Here is a 24,319-nt window from a genome sequence, read left to right as displayed (position 1 = left end):
GCTTCTGCAGACTCCAGCTATTTTTTTTTTTTTTTTTTTTCCCTGTCAGAAGTGTGAACTCTTTCATCCCGGATTTAAGAGGCTGCGGTAAAAAATCCTCAAAGAAACTAATCGTGTTAAATGAGGTTTGTGTCTGTATCCATGACTTTTGAGTGTGTGACTGTGTGTGTGTGTGTGTGTGTCGGAGGGAGGGGGGGGGGGCAGTGGAGGGGGTTATAGGTGCCTCAGAAAAAACTAAAAAATTCCTGTCACCTTTGAATCTAAACTCTGTGTCAACTCTCCAGCAGAGCCAGTCGTCTTCTGTTTCATAATCTTAGTATTACTCTCTTAACACTTCGATCCTGGTAATCGTATCTGATGAATGTGGCTGTTCATTGACTGAGATAGACCAATTTTCTGCGCAAAGTCTTTAAAGTGATTCAAATGCTGGAGATGACAAAGCCTGAGTTTGCCTGTTAAAAGCCCTTAACACCACCAACGTTTATTTTAGCTTCCTGGAGGGAATCCTAGTCTCAAGCGGCTGCTCAACTCATACAGACAGACTCGCTCATACTCACATAGATACACACACACACACACACACACACACACACACACACATACACACATACCTTATCATCCAAGGCTGAGGAAGCAAGAGGGGCTATAAAAGCCAACCTCATCTCCTTAAAACAGGCAGGGCTGTCCCTGGGCGTCTTAACACAACTCATCAACTGTTAAACCAGAGAGAGAGGCAGAGCAGTAAAAATCAATGCCCCCCAACACGGCAAACACCAGTCAATGATGTTAGGTGGAAGAGGAAAGAGCGAGAATTTGCAGCAGCGTCTGGAGAGGTAAGGAGAAACCAAGAAAGAGGGAGGGAAGCGAGGAGAAAGTCCATGTTAAGCTAAAAGCGGTAGGCTAATATATGTTATTGATTACCTCTATGCAAATAGAAGACCTCTAAAAACCAGAGAATGCAATTTAAAGCAGCAGAGTCTCTGAAATCGATTGGCGCTGTGAGCGAGAGAAGCCATTTCCCTCTAGCCAAGATAAAACACTTTACAATGAGCTGTCAGATACTTATCAGGAGGAAATTAGCAGAGGAATACCATTTTCCCAAAACAAACAGGTCAAGTGTTTCTCCTCCTTGAGTGGTCTCTCCCTCTCCTTCACTCTCTCCCGCTCTGATATCATCATCTGTTATTTCCTCCTGTTTAAATGCCAACAGTGAGGAGGCTGGGGCTGCATTTCATTCAAACAGATCATTTGTAATAAAAAACCCATGCAGGCGGGCCCCGTGCGCCGGCAGGAGCAGGCTGTTGTTTGAAACGGAGAGGATGAGGTCTCCGGTTCGCCTCGGCTCCTGGGAGCTAGCCCCAGAGCCTGCCAGCGCCCGCACGTACACACTGACGCAAGTCCGTTCTGGATCTCAGAGCCAGATCTCACCAAAACAATATTTGTGTTTTTGGCCTGCAGTATGTGTTCCTGGCTGAAAGGAGAAAGAAAACACACATAGAACAGAGCAACAGAGAGATGTCGAAGCAGGCAGCAACCCACACAAGACAGCCTCGTCGGAGAGAGAGAGAAAGAGAGAGAGAGAGGGAGAGATAGAAGAGGGCAGCTCGGCGTCAACATCAACACCGGTTCTGCAGTCATCGCTCAGCGGGTAATTATGATAACAACGTGTTCCCTAGGCAGCCTCTCTCTGATTTAGTTTCCGAGCACTTACCCTTCCTAAAATCTCCTCCCGATAACATCTGATATGATTACAAAGTCAAGATCCTTTTCAAGGAGCGCCCACTTATGTGTCTCTAATTTGGTGTATAGTAACTCTCCCTCTTGTGACTGCTCAATGATGCTCCTCGTCTTATTGTGTGCTTAGTTACGATGTTGCACCATTCTGATTTTCATGACATTTTGGAAAATGCCATGACATAAATGAACCTCACCCTACCACGCCATCTGTTATTGAGCGCTCCACTGCCTGCTATTACCTTTGATTGTAAACACAGCCTTGCCACATGGGGAAATACATCATTTCATTGTGTCTGTTATCATCCAGTTCTAACAGTGGGAGTTTGGCCCTGAACGGAGTCAGCGGAGTTGACCCTGTGATTACCTCTGCGGTGCGGCATTTTGCTTGGCTGTCAACACAGCCGACCCCTTAAACAGCCAGCGTTGCTCTGTAGCGGGGCTAGGCTGTTGACATACTGAAGACATTTAAGATAATCCCAGAGATGTCTCTGAGTTTTCCAAGATTACATCTTCAAAGGGGAAACGCGGGCGGCAGCCTCTACTTGAAAGGGAGAGAGATGCGGAGGGCTCTTGTTCTGAAGGAGGGGGTGGAATAGCTCAAGAATGCAATCATGGTTTTGGAGTGGAGAAAGGCCTGTCCTGGCTAGCTTAGCCGGTGGGAGGGTGAGAGGATAGGAGGGGGGGGGCAGGTGGTGGAGAGGAATCAGACCTGAGAGAGAGAAAACACACCTGTTGGTCGGGACAAAACAGAGGGCGGTAAAGAGAGGATTCTCACCTGTGTGACCTGACAAAAGCTGTAAATCACACTGTTCATCTCTGGCCCGGCCCAGGCTTTTATTATGTTTGGTATGCTGTCATGTTGAGGTCATATGGGCAAGGTTTGGAGGTAAAGTACACACGATACGTGACAGTTCACAAAATTAGATTTATCCTGTAATGTCATTACTTTGTCGACACATCTGGTCTTTTCTATGGATGTAGATATCTTTCAGACAACTGCACAGGTATAACAGGATAAAATGCTGCTAAGGCTAGCTTTGGTTAGCGGGTAGCCTTTATTCCCTTTGGTTAAACCTCTGCTTTATAAGTTTATACCTCTACTATGTCATCAGCTGTACACATGTTTGTCACGAGCATCGATCAATCAAACTACACTTCTTACCAGGTACCACTTAAAGGGGAACTCCACTGATTTCACACATCAAAGAGTGTTTACAGGTCTACTAACTTAACTCTCAGCATTAAGTTTCCACAAGGAAGAAGCACACACGGAATAAAAAAGAGGATATGTCTGGTCCTGCTGCGTTGATTTTGATCATTTTGTTGCAAAATCAGTGGAGTACTTGTTTCATGAATCATTTCTTCAACTGCAACTGCAGTTAAAGTAAAAGAGGAGAAGGAAAAGGAGATTTAATGGGGCACTCACACCAATTTTTCACATTTAGTATAGTTTACTTGTCATGGGGAGTTTCTTTCAGCTGGTGAAAACAGTTGTATAATATCCTCTGTTGCTCTGGAGGGAGCTTTCTAAAGTCTGAAAAAAAATAATCCTGATTATGTCATCGGGGTTATCTCTGTTTGGGCTTGAAGACTACAAATTGATAACACAAAGGCTGTGTTAAAAAGTGAGGCTTGCATTTTGAAAGACGTGGGCATGATACAGACAGCAGAAGTCGAGGAAAAGGATTCAGCATTTTTTAGAGCTACAAAGGACTGAAAGTATCCTCCGCTGCATCGAGTCTGACTATTCTTTGCTTTAAGTGTCTCTTGTTAAGTTCTTGACTTTGTTGAAGTCCAATACTAAATAACTTGGCTACCCCGTTAAGTATGTTTCTATTGCTTGTCATTACAAATGTGTAATGTATGTGATACTGTGGACAGAAAGCTTCACAGACTGTTTTTTCAGATCCATCCATATTAGAGGGAAATTTAAGTGGGAAAGAAAAGTCATCAAGTGTGGTCTTTCCCCAAGTTAAGTGAGGTTATACTTCATAGATCCCTGAGGGGGATATTTCTGCCCTGCATGTGACTCCCTATTTAGGAGTTAGGAACTTCCTACTCCCTGGGCAGTGTGCTGTGGGTGCTGCAACTCCAGTGATCATGACTTAACTCACAGCCTCCAGGCAGCTCTCTCCCACAGCGTGCTTTACATACTGCATCATCACAAAGCATTTTTAGATACGGTTTGCATGACATCTGTGACGAGCTGCTGCCCGGCTACTTTACATCTCTCAGCATAAGACGAGCATTAGTGAGGCTAAATGAAATGTGTCACACACAGATTGCTTGTGAAATATTAAATAAAAGCAAGAATTATGACTCATATTAGCAACAAATGTCAGCAGTGACGTCCTCTGTGACTATGAGCACCTCTTAATGACTCATGGAAGTGTTCGCTAACACGGCTCTGACGGACATGGAAATCACTCAGCAGTATCCTTTTCCAGCCGCTGACTGGCTTTGTGATAACATTGGTACTAATTATAGGAGAGGAGTATTTTAACACGGCACACAGGGGGGAAAGCTGTAAAGAATAGCGCAGCCGTAATAATAGCAATTTCTACTACAGCAAGTAAAAAGGCAAAAGCTGAATCTTTATGCTTCCTTGCTGCCCAGGCCTCCTTCTCAGCGGGCTTGATGACATCATCAGTGAGTCAGCGACCAGAGCCCAGAGCTGGGATCAGAAAGCACAGACTGAGGTCTGTCTATTATCAGCTGCACATACTGTACTCCATGAGCAGGCACAAAAAAACACCCAGACAAAGAGGCACACAACCAGCAGAAGGCTATTTTTGAGCCACAGAAGAAGAGGAGACGGAGGAAAACAAATATGTCATCAGCAGGAGGCCGGGACTCAGTAGACTAATCAGTTGTATCATAATCGGGTCTCACAGGAACTTATTTTAGAATGAGCGCCGATAAACAGCGGAGTAAAGTGCGGACGGACAAAGCGGCAGCGTTAGGTACAGTACGGCTCCTCTGAGCGAGCTCTGCGGTGGGCCCCTCCTCCGTCTCTCCAGCCTCACTGGCCACGGTTGAAAAATTAATGCAGCAAACTGACAACACTTAGGGCCTCCCTCTCTCTCTCTTTCTCTCTCTCTCTCTATCTCCTTCCATGTACCAAACAGGATCAATTACCAAAGCAGGGCTCCACTCAGTAGCGCTAAAGAAACAAGAGGCACTCTCCATCACAGCTGTGTTTGTGTGTGTGTGTGTGTGTATGTGTGGATGCACATGTGTGTGTGTGTGTGAGGTTCAGGCAGGCTTATGATGAGCAGAAAGAGGAGGAGGAGGTAATAGTCTGTTTGCTTCTCTCTAATGACAGCAGCAGAGTGGATTAGTGAGCCTCCTAACCCATCAGCATCACTCCTCCCCGTAAGTGACAGAGCATGTAAATAACCAGTTGTGGCCACTAGCAGGAGGAAAGAGAAGAGGACGACTAATAAAGCGAGGACGTCTAAACGTGTGTCTAAAAGCGGGATACGTGCGTGTCTGAGCGCTTCATCTGCGCCCGGGCGTGTGTGTGTGCACGCGCGCGCCTTCATTTGTATGCAGGTGGAGATTTCGAAGGAGTTCCATTTCTACAACATCAGCCAAGTTATTCAAATGCAGCACATCTGACTGGAGAGGATAACATAAAGAAAGGCATCAGCAGAAATGGCAGCAGGCAGTAATCCCCCGGCCAGGCCACTTGTGTTTGCCACGCAGGCAGGCAGGCAAGGCAAGGCAAGGCAAGGCAGCGCTGTCAGTGGCAGCACCCATACAGGCCTTATCAGTGGCAGCCATAGGGCTCTTCTAATAACCCTGCTGATGCTCTGCAGTGCGAGGACAGACGGGGAGACGGACAAAAAAGACAGACGGGCGGACAGGTTTCACTTCCCACTTAAAGAAAGAGCCTGAGCGCCGGTTATCAGCCCGAGTGTGTGTTCGTGTGTGTGTGTGTGTGTGCGCGCAGAGGCTGAGTGCATTTACTCATTCCCCTCACTTTGTAGCGTGTAATGTTCTGACAGCTTCATACATGCTGTCACTTGATAAGTCCTTTCATCTACATGGACTCCAGTGTTGACCGCCCGTACCTATTAACCCACACACACACACACACACACACACACGTACGAATTTAGCATTTATGATAGCGTTGTCTAAACTCGCTGCACGCTGGTGCCGCAGCCCCGGTAGGAGTGTATCTGACTCCAGCGTCATTATCACCATTCAAAAAGGTCAAGCGCAGTGCTTCCAGCCTCTTCTTTGTGATTTATGCCTTTGTGCCATTACCTCTGTTCACATTAATCTCCATCTGTAAATCTAATCACACCGCCTCACCATCGCAGCTCCTGGTGCTCTGAGGACAGGAGCCGTGGCCGACGGGAAACAGCTTATGTAAATACGCCGCTGTTGACACAAGATGGACAGCGCACGCCGCCTCGCCGCTGTGAGATCAGGGTACAGATTAGACAGCCATCACTTTATTGTTGTTGCTTTTCATTTCACTATCTTTACATCCTTCCATATTTGATATACTCATATCTTTAGGTGCGTTTTTTTCTCAGCTCATCTGAGACAGAGGTGGGTGTTACTAAAAGGAGCAAAAAAAAACAAAACTGCAGAGACAGTGCTGTAGGGCTCCATTTGTAGTCAATGAGTAACTCGGATATTGACACCAGTAAATGAGGGTGTCACTCAGATGACGCAAAAAAACAGAGCAGTGTCGTCAAATAGAAACGCTTCTGGGCATTCTTTTGGGCTTATGCGCGCCAATAATCATTACCTCCGCACCACTTTAAGTGTCAAGGAAACATCTACTCTCGCGTGCCTCGAAGCTGCCTCGGAGCACTTTGAGCGGAGTGGCCGAGCTCTGTGGCTGCCACATGCAAATATAAAGACTTAATCGGGTCTCCTGTGTGGAAGTGCGGGCTGTGCTTTCTGAGAGAATTCCCTCTGCAAGGACTGATGGGAACCTTGGCAATGACACAGAGAACCCTGCAGGCCTGTCAGCTCGTCTCGATGGAGCTCAAATCAGCACTCAGCTGCGGAGAACTTCCACTGCTTCGCTGACACGCACTCATACACTGGCTGACACGAATCTCCAGCATCACTTCAAACATCCACTCAGTCCCTCAACATGGTACTTGACATGTGCCGTGTGCGTGTGAGACTCTCAACATAAACACGGACTGAATCATTCCGGCTAAACTTAGCCAAGCTCTTGATAAAAAATCATTTGAATCAATAAAAGATAAACCTGCGATTTTACCAGATGATGCCTAAGAAGCAAGACTTTCTTTTGATGAGAGCGGCTGACAACAACAAACCGATGATGCTAATGCTTGCAATCGTTGCGAGCGTCGCCTTTAAAATGCACAACTCACAAGCCGAAGGATGAATAGAGTTTTAAGACGGGGAAGAAATCAATAAACAGCCCTAATTCCTTTGACAGCTATTATCAACTCAAGATTTCAAGATGGTGACTGATATTTTATGTGCCACCAAAATGCAAGGGGAGAGCTTTTAATAATTGATGGTGCTGGAGCAGGGAGATTTTTAACCGCTCTCCTCCTGTTATCAATCATTAATGGAGTTTCCATCAAAAACACTTCAACCCCTCAAGTATCAAATCTCTCTTGAAGGTGGAGGGCCCACATTCAAACATCCCACTTAATCAAAGGGCACACAATGTGCGCTCCCTTTTCTCTCATTTTCACTTGCGCAAATTAGGATAATAACAGCACAAATTGCAAAATTGTTCATGGCGTAAGTGTAAAAGTAGGCATTTTAGCTGAGGTCTTCTTGTGAGTGATGAGGGTTAATGGGGAAATTCTAAACGTGTAAATCACAGGGAGAGGGGGGGAAACAGCCTGCCAACCTGCGTTTTTGCTGTCTTTCTCTAACGTATATAAGCAGAGCTGTTTAAAGCTTGATCTATCTGTCCCACTCGCTCTGCTCTGTAAAGCTGCGAGGCCTGCCTGGTCAAAGTCATATAGGACACGATGTTCATCAGCGACACTCACAAAGAGCCACTACCCTTTAAAAAACAACCGCAGGGTTACACACAGCGCTGCGTGTGCACGTAAAGATGCACAAACACACAGGTCAGCTAGAGTTTACTGCTTTGGACTGACTTTAAAAGGATCAGCCGAGATCCTTCCATCTCAAAGTCCGACACCCAGCTGGGGTTACACTGTGTAAAAATGTGTGGATATCGCTGCAGCATCTTCTCTAACAGCCTCCCATGCTACATTACACAATATACACACACTCAGACTACATTAGTGCGGCGGGTAAGTGATAGCAGAAATGATAGAGTATTCCTAATTACCCATCAAGATGGTTTTGACAGTGTTCTGTGTGCCAGTGATCAGTGTCGTGGCGCAGTGCCAGCAGCGACTCGGTTCTGTTTGATTTGTAGCTGCAGCTGAGTAGCGGGTAGTACACCGGGAGAGCTGTAGTGGCACTCTCTTTCACTTTCTCCTTCTACCAACCCCCCTCCGTCCCGCTTTCTTTTACTTCCCCCTCGCACTGTCCTGTTTCAGTGGCCCGTCCTTGCCTGTCATCAGCATAAAACACCTTTTTTCCAGGCTGCTGCATAACAGGCGCACAGAGGGGACACAGCAAAACTGAGCAGCATACATCTAGATTTAGGACACAAGGCTCAACTTTCACTAAAAACAGCAAAACTTGGACAAAGATGTGCTTACATAGAGAAACGATAAGTCGCTCAGCGGGAAATTACTCGACAACAATCCTGATAATCATTTAATAGTTTAAGTCATTTATCAAGCAAAAATAACGTTTTCTGGCTTGTCAAATATGAGAATTTGCTGCTTTTCTGTTTTATATCACTGTAAATTGAATATTGTTGGGTTTGGGACAGTTGGTCGAACAAACACAATTTTAAGATGTCACCTTGGGCTTTGGAAAATTTGACAAGTATTTTTCACTATTTTCCTACATTTTTTAGATAAAATGGTTAATCAGTTCATCAAAAATCAATAGACTAATTGCTGAAGAATATAATTGTTAGTTGCAGTCCTACTTGGGCCTGTATAAAAGAATAAGAACCTATAAAAGCTACAGTATAATGTAATGGAAGGTGTATACTCACTCAGTGATGTAATGAGATACATAATGATAATACAAAATGAGATATATCAAGGTGAATGGGTGTTATTAAGAGCCAAAAGGAACCTATGAAAGAGTGATTTATACAGTGACAGCACACTGTGAGCATTGGCTACAGTACTGCAAGTGAACACAAATTAATGTCAGCTAATATTTGCTCAGTGGATGTTATCTGAAATTTGCAAGTGCTTATGTTTTCTAATGTCTTTAAAGAGTACATGGGTCACAAATTTGTCTGGTCATACATACTGTTCTAATCTTAAACCAGTGCAAAACAAAGGGCACCAGCAGTAATACTGAATAGTGATACGGGCACATACAGTGGGCCAGTATACACTGACATATATATTTACATGTACATCCCAAACTCTTCATAATGACCATATGTAAACATTTATTTTTCATCTCACTGTTACTTGAAAAAACATTTACATTCAGATCATGTAGCCATCATGGGCCTGGGCTCCTGCCAACTAAGTGTCACAGGTCAATTATCTTTCAAAAGATAACAGCCGTGTCTGCCATTTATCTAATCTTGGCCTGACTTCTATTTCAGGGATTTAAACTAAGTAAACAAGATGTTAAGATATATTAAAAGGGGACAAGCGTCATAAATGGTACTAATCTGCTTGTCACACATGCTAGCCTTTTACTAAGGAGTGTGCTGACTCACATGAGATGAATCAAAGAAAACCCCAGATTCAGTGACTCAGGAGTGTTGTTTACAGTTGAGTGTTTCCAAGGCTTTGAGTTCATCAGATGGGTGTACTGCTTTATCTTAAAGGACTATACCAGTGGTTTTGTAGCCTATTTCCAGACCTCTGAATCACTGTACACATCTTGGATTTTTCAGCGATTCAGAGGTGTTGTGATCATGTGCGATTCAAACAGATCTGGTGTTCATTGACAGTTCTTTTTGAGAAAAAGTCATCCAACCAGAGCTTTGTAGGCGGGGTTAAGAATGAGTGAACTCCCTGTGTTAGTCAGACAAATAGTGACAGAAAAATGGCTGCAAGAATGGCAACAAGCATGTGTGAGATCAATGCAGCTGTAAAGCTTGATACAAGTCTAGTAAAAGAAATTACAACTCTTAAAGCTGCTAAATTTCTTCAATAAAGATAACATACATGACATTAAACCACCTGCCTAATATTGTGTAGGTACCCCTCGTGCTGCCAAAACAGCTCTGAGGCATCGAGGTATGGATTCCACAAGACCTCTGAAGGTGTCCTCTGGTATCTGGCACCAAGACGTTAGCAGCAGATCCTTTAAGTCCTGTAAGTTGCAAGGTGGGGCCTCCATGGATCGGACTTGTTTTTCCAGCTCGATCGGATTGAGTTCTGGGGAAACATCATTGCAGGCCAAGGCAACACCTTGAACTCTTTGTCATGTTTGTCAAACGGGGTACATTATCCTGGTGAAAGACGCCACTGCCATCAGGGAATATCGTTGCCATGAAGAGGTGTACTTCATCTGCAACAATGTTTATGTAGGTGGCACGTGTCAAAGTAACATCCACTTGAATGCCAGGACCCAAGGTTTCCCATACGCACCCGGCTGTCAACATGATGTAACAGAAAAAGTGATTCATCAGACCAGGCCACCTTCTTCCATTGCGTCATGGACCAGTTCTGACACATTCTGCCAGTTTTGGCACTTTCAGCAGTGGACAAGGGTCATCTTGGACACTCTGATTGGTCTGTAGCTACGCAGCCTCATACGCAGCAAGCTGCAATGCACTGTGTGTTCTGACACCTGTCTATCATAGCCAACGTTAACTCCTTCAGCAATCTGTGCTACAGTAGCATTTCTGTGGGATCGGACTAGACAGGCTAGCCTTCACTCCTCACGCATACCAATGAGCCTTGGGCACCAATGACCCTGTCGCTGGTTCACTGGTTGTCCTTCCTTGGACCACTTTTGGTAGGTACTGACCACTGCATACTGGGAACACCCCACAAGACCTTCCATTTTGGAGATGCTCTGACCCAGTCATCCAGCCATCGCAATTTGGCCCTTGTCAAAGTTGCTCAGATCCTTATGCTTGCCCAGTTTTGCTGCTTCCAACACATCAACTTCAAGAACTGACTTGCTGCCTAATATATCCTACCCCTTGACAGGTGCCCTTGTAACAAGATGATCAATGTTATTCACTTTACCTGTCAGTGGTTTTAATGTTGTGGCTGATCGGTGGATGTCAGGTTAACTGCTCCCAGCAACCACTAACCACTTTGGTGTTGACTGAAAGTTATATTGAGGGAGTCGACGGTTACATAAAAATGACGTCAGACAGAATAATGAAGTGAAAACAAAATGGCAATCCAGTCTAATTGTTAGGCTTTGTGGTTTTGCATGTTGAGCCCATTAAATACAAGACATACTTTAATCATTACCAACCATTTAAAAAGTACAGTACAAAGTTTACAGATGTTTCCTCTCCCCGTCTTTCATACGGCGTCAATTCAGCTTGAAAATCAACTTGTAGAGGGTAAAAACTTCTTTTAGACTGACAATCCATCACAGAGTGGTTGTCACCTTTATTGCTTTTTTTGAAAAAGTTTTACAATTGTGAGGTATTGAAGTTTCAATCAGGGACTATTTTCAAAACTCTGCAAGACCAGAGAGCTGATAATAGGATGCTGAGGAGCACTGCAATGACAAGCTGTGTTGTCAGAAAATCAAATCAGGTTGGCAAGTGAGTAAACATGGATGTGAAAAGGGTCATGTGGTTGTTTCTTGATTTGTGAAGGTTGTTGTTCAGCAGCTGATTCTTAATTGTTTTAGTATCTTTGAATCCAACATCTGCTGTCAACCATGTCACTGAGTTCAGATTACTAGTGCTGCAACAATTAGTTGATTGATTAGTCAAGAAGAAATTAAATCTACAACAATTTTGATATTACTTTGATTGTTTAAGCAATTTTTCAAGCAGAAACAAAACAAAACATTTGAAGACATCACCTTGGACTCTGGGAACTTGTGACATGCATTTTCCATAATTTTCTAACATTGATTATACCATGCCATTAAAATTTTAATCGAGAAAATAATTGATAGATTAACCTGTAATAAAAATAAATGTTAGTTTCAGTCCTACAGATAACATAACTTAGCTAATATTCGCTTAACATGCGATGTGATGGATTAAAGGGGTGTGAAATATAATATCGTTCATGATACCAGTATTAAATTGTAATGTCATATCATGTACTGTATTGTGACATGATGACAATTACATTATGACTCATACAGCAGCCACACACATGGTTGAAAGCAATATTGCTGTTGGCTCCATTGTGGGGGAGTCTGTTTCAACTTCAACTTCAAAACTTCAGTTATGTGGAAGCACTTTCATAACACCAATGTTCAGATAAAAAAAAAGCAGAGCAGGGTTCCAACACCTTCTTAAACTTAAAATTCAAGGACTTTTCAAGGACTTTCCAGGCCTAATTCCCTCAAATTCAAGGACACAACACAGCATAGTTTGATCACAGATCAAGGTTAATTACTGTTACAACACAGAATTTTTATAATTAGAACTAGCAGGCTGTACAAAGCTCACAGACTATGTGATCTCTTGCTTTATTTAACACACCACAAGCCCTTTCAATGATCCGTGTCTTTTTATGTCTTCTTTCAAAAACTTTCAAGGCCTTGGTTTTTTTTCAAGGATTTCAAGGGCCCCGGGGAACCCAGGCAGAGCTGCTACACACTTCTTACTCTGTCATCTAGTACATCGACCGCAAGCCAAGTCGCATCAGGAGCTGACTCAGCTCAGATGACAATGATTGATCTACCATGACACTGTACGTTCGCATTGCGGAAAACATTCGGAGTTCTTAGAAGTTGGGAAAAATCAAGGGTAAGAGTGAGTTAGGACACATTTAAAGTTCAGTATTATTCAGCTGGACCACCATCTCTCACACAGACTGAATACAGGGGCTGGCTGATCGTAGTTCAGTAGACCGTATACATAATCTCTTTAACATTATTATATTTTCCGATGAAGATCTAGGCTGAGCATTTACCAGTCTTGCCACTTGGCATAAACTCACTTGTTTTCAGGAAAAAGCTGCTGCTGCAACACCAATAAATCTCAAAACACTGAGTGAAATCAATACGCAGCCATTAATATCTCAAGAAGGTATGTGGTGTATCAAACTTGGCAGACAGTGTGTATGTCAATCCACAGTTACACTCTTACTAATACAACCCAACAGCCGCAATTAACACCCTTTTATTCATTCTGTCATTGGTTTTGTCATTAATGGCACTGCCCCAGGCACAAAGATCCAGTTTAACTGTCAAAATCCTCCTTTCAGATCAACTGCACATCATTGCAGCTGACGAACAGCCTGATGTAACCGACGTTTCACTCTGCTCTCTGCACCTGTGAGTCTAAGAATGAGCTTTATCAGGAAGAGATGGGACGCTGCCAGCCTGGTTTGACTTAGAGCTACACAGTCCAAGCGACAGACGCTCCACATAGAGACAACAAACAGCTTAATACCCTGGTGTGTGTGTGTGGCTGTGCGCAATGAGAATTTTAATGAGAAAGACAGACACATAGGAAGACTAAAACACAGAGATAGAACGCTCGGATTGTCTCCCGTGGTGTCTGGACTGGCGGCTGCTACTCTTCATGACCCCGATGCTTCGAGCCACAGATCAGATCAGGGACACTGCGCGACAGATGTCTGCCCTGGCGCTCTGTTCCAGGCATGAGTGCTGCTGGCACACACACCAAAGAACAGGGAGAGAAGAAAAAAGAAAAAAGAAAAAGGGAGAGAACATAGTGAGCACAGAGGAGAAGATGGATGGCATGAAAAAGGAGATGAGGGAAGAGGAAAACAGAGGCAAAAGTGGAAGAGGATGAGGAGAGTTTGCCCGAGGAAATCGCACGTCTCGCCGCACGGACTTCATCGGTGGGACGAGATCTACTCTGTCATGTTTCTCTCAGACAGCAACCGGTTTGGTCAGAAAGTGACACTACAAGTTTAGACATACCTCAAGCTGTGACTCTCACCCTGACTGACCTGGGGGAGGAACAGGAGACCTTACATGCACTAAATCACCATTAGTGCTCTTTTTTTTTTTTCAGTTCAGCACGAGCGGAGCTGTTACACACTGGATAATAAACGTTTGCACAAAGCAGAAAAAAAACACACAAGCGTTCTTTCTGAAGCGTCCTCTGAAGCTACAGTAGAAAGGCTGATAAAACTGAAGAGTGTTCAGAAGCCATTGATGCCTCTGCACAAAACTCAACATATGACCTCCCACTCCACTTCCGCTTTGAGGAGCAACACGCCAAAAAGAAGAGGAGAAAGAAGAAGGGAGCTAATTATAGCCTCACAGCAGGATGGCCAGAAACAAACTTGATTATCATCATCGTCAAGAAGGCACAAAAGGAAACCTGCTGCCTCCCCCTTTCCACCGCAATCCAATAGAGAGGCTTTTAGCCTTCGTAATGATTTACAAAGTGACAAGTCAAACAGATTTACTGTGACAGCCTGAAAGGGACCAGCACGAACGCCATTACTGCTCACGTGACCAGACCTCCTAGCCCTTCTCCTATTCCCCTCTGCCATCTCCCCTCTCTGGAGCCCCCCTTCCGCCTGTTCCAGGGGACAGCGAAGAATGAAGCTGGCTAAATAGAGGCAGGCAACAAGCCTATTCAGCTCCCCCCCACCCCCACCCCCTACCCACCCTCGCTCAACACGAGCCCCCTTCAAACGAGAGGGAAAAGCTGTGCTTTGTGGAAGTTAGTTAAAGCGACAGCCTCCCAGATAAGGATCTGGTCACGGAAAACTTGTGGCGCAGAGTAAATGGAGATACCTTTGTACAATTTTAACACCATTACCCAAGGTTTATCAAGATTTAATGAGCCATGAATGTGAGGTGAAATATTCAGCCTCAGTAGCAGCTGACAACATTTGCTAGAGCAGCCTTGGCCCTTCCAGTGGCTGTAAAACACTATTAAAAACACTTATTAATCTGCAAAAGAGGAATCGTTAAAAAATGGAAAATATTAGGCAATCCTTGCACCACCCTTTTCATTTGTGTCCGAATAAAGAAAGCGAGCGCGTGTATGTTTCAATGAGCTCACTTTCCGCATCCATATTCATCGGAAGGTATCTTTTGTGTCCTGAGTGACAGGATCTACATTTGACTTTCATTTCCGTAGCCCCTGAAATATGGAGCAAATTTATGTTTGAGCAGCATCAGTCTCCTCCAGGCCTGAGACGCTTTGCCTGGTGCAGTCATCTTCTTTTTCTTTTTTTTTTTTTTTTTTTTGCTTTCTTTCTGGAAGGTGAAAAACACCTTTGCTGTTCTGAGCTTTGAAAACAGAGCCACCCCTAAAAACCATCAGAGCTGGCGGCAGAGAGATGTGAGCAGAGAATTCTCAAGGAGCACATCGAGACCCTCAGGCTACGCAGATTCAGTTTCCCCCCTTTCTGGCTTCCAAAAACAAAGGAATTCCTGAGAAAATCAGGGCAGGACCTCACCCCAAGCCACCACTGCTGCTGCTGCTGCTGCTGCTGCTGCTGCTGCTACCCCCACCTCCCTCTCTCTCTTTCACACACACACACACACACAGTCACACACGCCACAGCAAAGGTGATTTCATGCAACCGTCAATGAGACACACCTCCTTCCTTGTTATACAGTCATGTTGATTTGATATCCGGGGAGACATGGTTACAGAGACATGACAAGGAGGAGAGGATGGCGGGGGGGGGGTGTAAATGTGTGGGGGTAGGTAACATACTGTCTGGCCCTAATGCATATTTCAGAGCCATGTCTGTCTGCTGTTGTTACTGCTGCTGCTGTTGTTGTTGTTGTTGACCATCGCTAACCAGCGCAGACTTACACATCGGCTTGCTCCATTCAGACTGTAGCCACACTTATTAGCGGGACGTTGAGCAACAGCCTCAAGATGTTGCGGGTCGGGCTGTGGTATGGCAAACCCCCCACCCCCCCACCCCCCCTCCCCTTTCTTCTCCTCCTCCTCCTCCTCCTCCTTGCCCTCCCCTCTCCTCTAAATATATGAGTCAGACATGAAACGTGTGATGTCCTCACGTGTATCTTTAACAATGTCAACACATGCCATTCAGCTTCCACTCAGCTCCCACCGGGAAGCTAAGTAAAGATTATGGGATGGCTGTGAAAGCAATACAGCTGAGATGTGTAATAACTGTATTAGATGCTGCTAATGTATGTAATCTGGAGTAACGGGTAGTTGTCGGGATAGGAGCAGACACAGAGGAGCTCTTAACAGACTTTTATTCTAGTGGTCATTTAAAAGCTGGATGATATTGATAATTTAATACACCGCAGAGGTGCCGAGCTGCAAGTTTCTGTTACTTCGGCTATAAAGAAACTTATTTACAAGATGTTCAATGAAAAGGTTACCAAGATACTTGCAAAAACAGGTTTTTTTTCAGATGATCTGTTACACACGATCTTTCCCAGGTACCGTTAAAAGGACTCATTGTAAAAAAACACCACACAATTTAGGAGTTAGTTATAAGTATACCATGAATTCTTCATTTATCTCTCCTAAATTAGCCATTTTTACAAACTTTATGATCTGTAATTAATGCTAGGTAAGCATAAAACACATTTAATTATTATAAACACTAAAATTGTAAATAACAAGCAGTTGTTACTTGTCAAATTACAATCTAATGTAGTTGAAATTTTTAAAAAATCCATTGTTTTTACTTTCTCTGGCACACATCTTGGTGCATAGTAACCCAGTATCCTTTAAAAAAATCATAAAACACAAGGAGGGACCCTTGCTGTTTTTGTCAATAATGTTTGCCAGATAATTAAAGAGCCCTGGGAGACAATGATAAACATTGTTTAGAGGCTGATTCCTGGCAAGCACCAAGCAGTGTATCATTGCTGTCTCCGGAATACACACGATTAGCCCGCTCTCATTACTGATATGATAAACGACGACTTCCACCGTGGCTTCGGTTTGCTGGGAGGACGCACTTGTAGCAGGGGGGGGGAGAGATTAGAAAAAAAAAAAAAAAAAAAGTGGTGAAACACATTGCCCCTCTAATAGACCGGGGATGAACAACAGAGATGGGTTATCTGCGTCGAGATTGCAGATAATGCTTGTGTGATATTTACAAAGTCAGGTCTGCAGCCAGTTATAGCACTTCCAAGCATATACCGTAAACTGCTGAGATCACTGTTTAATAAAGTGGACTTTAAAGTTACATTTCTTTGCTTATTTATTTGTTTCTCTAATCATTACCCTCCTACCTTCTCCATCCCTCTCTCTCTCTCTCTCTCTCTCTCTCTTTTTTTCTCTCTCTGTGAAGTTAATGCTGCAGCTCTGCCCCGGCCCACCAGCCCGTCTCTCTTTACAGTTGGTGTATCTACACAGAGGTTTAAAATATGCCCCTTTATCTGAGCCGCCCAGGCGGGAAAATGAAAGGGATGTCAGTCCTTAGAACCCTGGGAATGCGCCTGGCTCAACCGCCGGTGTCAAAATCGAGGGGAGGGCACCAAGCCGGCAAACACGCTGCACACAGTAATAGACTTTTCTGTCGCTGTGCGATGTTGAAAAGCGGTAAGAAAACAGTCTTAGTGGGGCAGTGGAGCTCAAGATTTATATGCCAATATGATTTGGGGGGTGGGAAGCTCTCAATAACAACAACAGCTAGCTTCATTAAAAGACCAAAGAGCGAAACCGGAAAATCATCCGGCGTAAAGCACAATCTTCATCCACAAAAAAAAAAAAAAACGCCTTTCTATGATTTATTTGTCATAAAGAAAAATGAAAAGCTGCCGTTCGATATCGACCGCATTTCAGCCTTTTACCCTACACGCACGTGGAAGCTTGAGTATTATGTGAGAGCAGATATTGCATGACTCCCTCTCCCTCCTCGTAACCGACATCGCAGGCAAAGAATAAACGCTGTCCCTTTTGCATTAGTAAAACCGAGTTAATTTACTTTGTCAGAAAACAAGGAAGTATGTATCCCCGGAGGCCATGTTGGAGACAATTCAACCGCCTTCAGAGAATCTCTGCCATCACTCTCAGTCTCCCACGCAACCTCCACCACAAAATCAGCATCACTGTGCACTCGGAGAGACAACAGTGCCGACTAGACAAGAGTCTGTTTATAGCACAAATGATATTATAAACGCAGCATGTGGCGTATTATCTTCATGAAAAAGATTCATTATAGGCTAAAAAAGCTAGAAAGATTTGCAACATGCTGTGTAAAGGGTAACTAAAGTGTATGTAAAATGAATCCTAGAAAACGTTTGGATCTGTTTCAAAATGCATTGCTGTTGTGCAAAAGCGTAACAGGTTTTAACTTATTGACTCAACTCAGCAGGTAAAGCCTAATATCTGGCATGAACTCAAGCGCCGGGGCGAGCTGTATGTGAGTGAGCTCAGTTTGTGAGTGGCTGTCTGGCAAATGAACCCATGTGGGACACTGTGTAAGGTGTGAAGACCTCTTGGAGGAGGCTGAAATCGTCGCTGGCTCGCAGGCATGCTCCGGTATCAGGAGAGACAAGGCAAACACAGCAGATCAGCCGCTGAAACCGTAAACCCACTGACCCAGCATGAAGAGGGAGAGGGGACTAATTAGTGACTGTACTTACAACTCAAAAGGAGAGGGAGAGAGACGGGGAGAAAAGAGGGAATGGGGGGGGGGGGTTGGGGGGGGGGGCACACACACACAACACACACACACACACAGAGAGCGAGCACCCAGTTGGAGGATGAGGACAATGAGTTTGTTTAGCTTAAACAGGATTTACAAGCCAAACAGACACACGCCAACGCCACTCAATGAGACACGTACTATCTCTTTTCCTCTCGAGCGCTACCCCCCCCCCCTTTTTTCTCTCTCCCGTTTCTCGCAGACACAGACAAACGCAGCCGAGACAGGCTCTGTGAGGATTTCGTCAGCGGTAAAAGAAAAAAAAAAAAAAAAAAAAAAAGAAAAAAGTGAGGGTAATTGCTTGCGATGGTGAGAAGTCTTGAGTGCAGGCGGCAGCGGTGGGCGAATGGATGGATGGATAGAGGGAACATTTTGTTCCTCCTGTGCGGGCTCCGACTCTCATATTGTTCCCGGTGAGGCCGGGTGTCATTTATGATTCAAGGGCCCCCAGCCTCTCGACGGATGGGAACAGGACATGGCCATTGTGATGTCCCCTGCACTCGTTCCTCAAAGAACATCAAATCAAACATGCATGAGACGGTGACAGGGTGGGCCAGCAACTTCTCTCCTCACTCTCCTTTCTCTCTCTGCACTCTGTTTCACTCTCTTGTCTCAGAAAAGCACTTAGAAGACTGCTTCTCCCCTGACGTCGGGGAGGCGGCGAGGGGGGGGGGGCGGACTCAAGGTTGAAGTGACGGCTCTTCAGAAACAGGAGTTATGTCGATGTTTTGCCTGTATATATACAACTTAAACAGATATCCGTCATTAGCGCGACAAGACAAAGACACTGCACGTTACAGTTTCAAGGCAAAATCACATTAAGCTGGGCTTTCTACGTGAGGCTGGAAGCTAGAGAGAAGGGGGATATACTATTTCTAAAATCTTTATTTATTCAAGGAAGGGTTTTGCTGAGTGCAAACGTTCCTTCCCAGCACCACCCTGTTTGCCACACCTGGGAGCAGCCCGGCACAGCCACAGTCTTCGACAAACAACACCGTTCGATGCTACTTGAGGTTAACTGCCTTGCTCAAGGACTCGAGCGTTATTCACACTGACTCTCTTGACTTTTCTCAGCCAGCTTTAAACCAGAGATGTTTCAGCCACAAGGCGAACCGCAGCGCAAGGGTGGTGACAGGCGTGTGGCATCGAGGGTTTTGCTCGTCCTTTGCTCTTCACGGCGGTCCGCATTTGGCCGTCTAAACCGAGCTGATGTCATCATCGCCGTCAGCGGGATGAGTTACATCTGGGTGCTTCGTTCTCAGCGTTATTAGTTACGCCGCCGTCACTAGGCTTGGACTTGAAGAGAGAGCTTAACTGCAGACTTATGGGTAGAATTACGACAACGTTTAGGAAGTAGTTAAGCGTCTGACATGAAGGCACAACCTCAGCTCAAAACTGAAGATTTCAAGTTAAAGCCTTTTGCTCTCAAAATTAGTCTTTAAAAACGCTCTGAGGCAACACAAGTTTTTTTTTCCTTATTAAAAGATGAAAATAGGCGCATTGAAAAACAAAGGATCGGTCGAGATTGAGGAGTACTGCCAAGTCGAACCACAAGTGAGACAGAGAGAGAAAGAGAGAAAGAGAGAGAGAGATGGAGAAAAAGAGACAGGAACAAAAGCAGACTTCTGCTCGGGACACGAGTGGGTGGGTTTGGGCTGATGGCGAGACACCAGACAGCAAAAAATCCATGTCAAGTGAACACGCTGCAAGTATTTCACAGCACTCCACAAATGGACGCGAGCAGTTTAGATGAAATGTCAGGCTGTCAAAACATTGATTAGCGTTTGCCAGGTTTTAAGCATTTAGCAGGCTGCAGCTGTGCCGACACACCGTAAACAGCAGCAAAGACCCAGCAACTTGGTAAATTGCTGAGTAACAAAAAGCTAATTACTCACTATGCAAGTAATTAGTTTCTGGATTTTTTTTCTTCCTGTACATCTTAAAATCAGTATTAGCCGGTTGCTTCACAGATGTTAAAGATAGGCAGTAAGATGCATTCACTGCCTCATGGTATTCTGTAAATAATCACCCTGGGACATCGGTGAATAGCTGCAGGTGTTTGAAACTGATACTCCGATTTGGGATATAACTTGTTGCTGCCTGAGATATTAAACATAACTGAACAGCAATCAGGAGTTTTTAAACATGCAATACTTTCAAACAATCAGATTGGAAAGTAACCTCTTTATTCTGTCTCCTTGTTTGGTTTAGGGAATAAACATACTGTTGCATATATATACATCTTCGTCCTCATGTTTAGCTGCAGCTTGTAGCGCTGCCAGTGCACGTGTTCCTTGTTTAAAGATCCCCTCCGTGTTTTAAAACATATAAAAATACTCTGGTTTCAATAATAATTTGTGTCCGATGTAGTTTTTCCACACACACACACACAAAAAACAGTATAATACCACTTTAAAATCCTTAAAATGACATCTACTCGTTCTCATTAAAAATACCAGAATCTATGAATATGCAAATATATTTGTGGCGCCGCGCAGCAGTGTAGCTGCTCCTCTGGCTCCTGGTTACGGTGTAAAGAGTGTAAAGGACTTAACGTGAGTAAGTGTGCAGATAACACCACCACTACAACTGCAGGCCGGTCTGTTAGCCAACAGCTAAAAGCTAACATGACCAGGCCAGCTATTCCATCGCTCTACCTGGTCAACATTCACTCACTGGATAACAAACTGGATCTGACTGAGTGTTCATCTGGAGATGAGGAAAACCTGAGGAGGTAGACTCTGCATATAATTATCTTTAATTATAAATGATCGGTTCCTTAGATTTGTGACGTTTGAAATCCTACCAGACCGAATCTGTGTTTTTAAGACTGTCCTTGGTACACTGCTGTTTCAAGGAGGAAATGCTCAGCCGTGGTGCTTATTTCACTCCTGATGTGTGTTGTTGTAGCATATGAAAAACACTACACAGACATGTTAACAAGGTTAAAAATTTGATTTTCATTGGAGGGGATCTTTAAGATTTCACTTATTTCCCAGCATATTCCCGTCATTGTCTCCTCCACCTTACAGCATGGAAGAGAAGACCTCCAGGCTCAGCATTTGCACCCATCACTGTATTAAATAGCTTTTGAAAACACTCAAATTTGATTTCAAAGTGAGTCTCGTGTAGCCTTTAGCCTGTTTAGTGAATCAGACACTTTCTGTCTTGTCTCACAGCCTGGCTGGCTGGCTGGCTGGCTGGCTGGCTGGCTGGTTGCAGAGAGGCCCCAGGAGGGACAACAGAAGGAAAGAAAACTCACACATACTGTACACACACACACACACACACACACACACACTTCCAAGTTTCAAACAGTTGCAGATGGCTTTAATTCTTTGCCCTCTTTCTTTCACAATTTATCAGGTAACCCACTCTGAACGAGCGTGCCTCCTTTTCATGCTTTGCTGAAATGACTTAACGCTGGTTCAGTTCGACTAAAGGAAAAAAGAAAAAGAAAAAAAAAAAAAAAAAAAAAACAGCACTAATTAATGTGGTGCAGCTGACAAGTGTTGCTGCTGAAACAATTTCATTACATCACCAATTAAAATTACCGAGGAGACACTGGAGGGTGCACCCATCCAAAATCTGTTTACACACTCTTAGACTGGCGTACAGGGAGTGGACACAATAATGTGAACACCTGCAATCCAATGCAATACTTCTGCAACAAATGCTGCCTTTGTTAAGCTTGTAATGTTTAATTTTGGTTTGTGTCAGATTTCTCAGGAAACTGGGCTTTTGAGAATTTTTTTAAGGAGAACTGATTTGCAGCAGGTGATGACAGTATATCCGCTTGTTATCTTACCTGCATGACAATGATGACAGGATAGTGAGATACGGGTGGTTATAGATTAGATATTGTTGGAACATTTTTGGCATCAACTGCACACCAATCTTTAACAATAGCAAAGGATTGCTGATCTGCTCCCAATCATACTCCTTTCAACTTCGGCACCTTGCTAATGAGGGTTCTCTCTCACCCCCCCCCCCCCCCCCCTCCTCCCAAAGTTTAGCTGTCCTGTAGCAGGGTGCACAGTAATGAAAGAGCGGCAGTCTCCTCCTCCTCCTCCTCCTCCTCCTTCCTCCCTCTCCTTCCTCCCATCGGGAGCCCCCTCTCTACTGCGCTCTGCCCCGGCTGGCCTCACATCCAGACGGAGGAATTTAACGGGGAGGGTCCGCCAGACTTATGGCAGAGGGCTGCGCTGAGTCAAGCAGCTCATCCACTCTGCCTGCTACCGCTTAGGAAATGTGGTGCTGCTGGTGTCTATCAGGGATTCAGATTGTGTCGTGTCAAGGAATTTGTACTGAAATGTGAGGAGGTAATATTTCAGTGCAGGTATATTAATGGAAAGAGTTGACACTGAGGTTAAAGTCACACCTGAGCATTGTCTAATTGAGATCATTCACAGTGCTATTGTGACAGTAAACTAATTCTCACTTCACTACAGAGCCAACTAGAGTCCCATTAAGGGCCCCTGAGCTCACATTGGGAGCCACTGATCTTTGAGTGATCCCTGAGAGGATCCAATCAAGACAATCGGTGTTGTCACTGCACTTCAAGGTGGCAAATAACACCGAAGCTGCATTACACGGAGTTGTTTAACAGAACACAACAGAGTAACATATGCACATGCCTGTTAATTGCATTACAACAGGTAGCCGATAATAGTCTTGAAGGGAGTCCAGACTGTTGACACAGTATTCTCAGTTTAGCATCAACCGAGCCATCAGCTGATCGCCTGAGACACACACACACACACACATTCACCCAAACACGCACACAGAGAGAGCAGCAATCAGCGACTTACTAGCATATTCTTATCCAGTGTCTTCACAGAAATGCATGCACCTATCCAGAAATAACCCCGCAGACACACATTATGACTCTGGCTATTTCGCTCCAGCGCAACTCGTCTAACACACAAGGCAGAAACATGACATACAGCACACACCGAGCCAGGCTGGGTGTTGTTAACGCCGCGTAAACGCCGCTCCGTTGCCGCTCACGCAACCCACAAATCTGCCCCCCTCCCTCCCTCCCTCCTCCCTCCCCCCCCTCCACCTCTTCCCCTCTGACACGAGTTCATCAGCGGCTGTTAAAGGTTTCTGGGAGGTCACCCTATTGTTAGCAGGTAGTCTCTGTCCAGCGGGAGGCAAAACCCCATCTTGAACAAGCCGCACACACAAAATCCCGCTCTGCAAGAACAACAACAAAAAGAAAAAATAACCCAGGCGCGAAACTTACTTTCAGCTCGGACCTCAAGAGGCAAATCCGCGTATTGTTTCTCCAAACCTCGTGTTTACGGCGCTCCTCTCTCTCTCTCGCTCGCTCGCTTCACTCCACAAAGCCGACGTGAGAGCCCCGGAGACGGTGCGAGTGAGTGACTGAATCAACTACCGTAGAGCACGGCAAGTTGAAGTGTCAGATTACACTGGCTATTCAGTTACCAGAGAGAGCCGTGCTCGGCGGTCGGTGTGAAAATGTGACCTAGATTCCCGCGGAAGGACACCGAGTGTAAAAGGTGTAACTACGCGCTAATAGGCTGCTTACGGCACATTTCGACGCTGGAGCGGACTGCGGCTCATGCTCCAGCTGTTGTCTGTTTCTGGTTGCTTCACTTACTGCTTGTGTAATCAAACCGGTTGGCTTATTATGCTATTAGTTGATCGTAAAGTAAAATAAACACTTCTTTTTTGTAAGACTATTAAATACGTAATCGAAAACGATAGGCTATAATAATAATAATAAAAATAGGGCTATATCT

The 24,319-nt window shown here is 44.7% G+C and overlaps 1 protein-coding gene across 6 annotated transcripts in view; it reads right to left on the bottom strand.

The window, feature by feature from the left end:
• Positions 1 to 23,996, bottom strand: part of zmiz1a (zinc finger, MIZ-type containing 1a) — a 104,289-nt gene extending 80,293 nt beyond the window's left edge. For 5 of the 6 annotated variants that reach the window (XM_067610237.1, XM_067610235.1, XM_067610240.1 and 2 more), the window contains exon 1: positions 23,800 to 23,996. The gene's annotated coding sequence lies outside the window, so the exon portion shown is untranslated. The remainder of the gene's footprint in view (positions 1 to 23,799) is intronic. The other variant, XM_067610239.1, reaches the window with a different exon arrangement.
• Between the last annotated feature and the right edge of the window lie 323 nt (positions 23,997 to 24,319).

The sequence above is a fragment of the Thunnus thynnus genome, chromosome 14 (assembly GCF_963924715.1).
Source record: "Thunnus thynnus chromosome 14, fThuThy2.1, whole genome shotgun sequence".
NCBI classification, from domain to species: domain Eukaryota; kingdom Metazoa; phylum Chordata; class Actinopteri; order Scombriformes; family Scombridae; genus Thunnus; species Thunnus thynnus.
The sequence above is the reverse complement of the archived record's forward strand: the minus strand, read 5'-3'. Positions and strand labels throughout refer to the sequence as shown.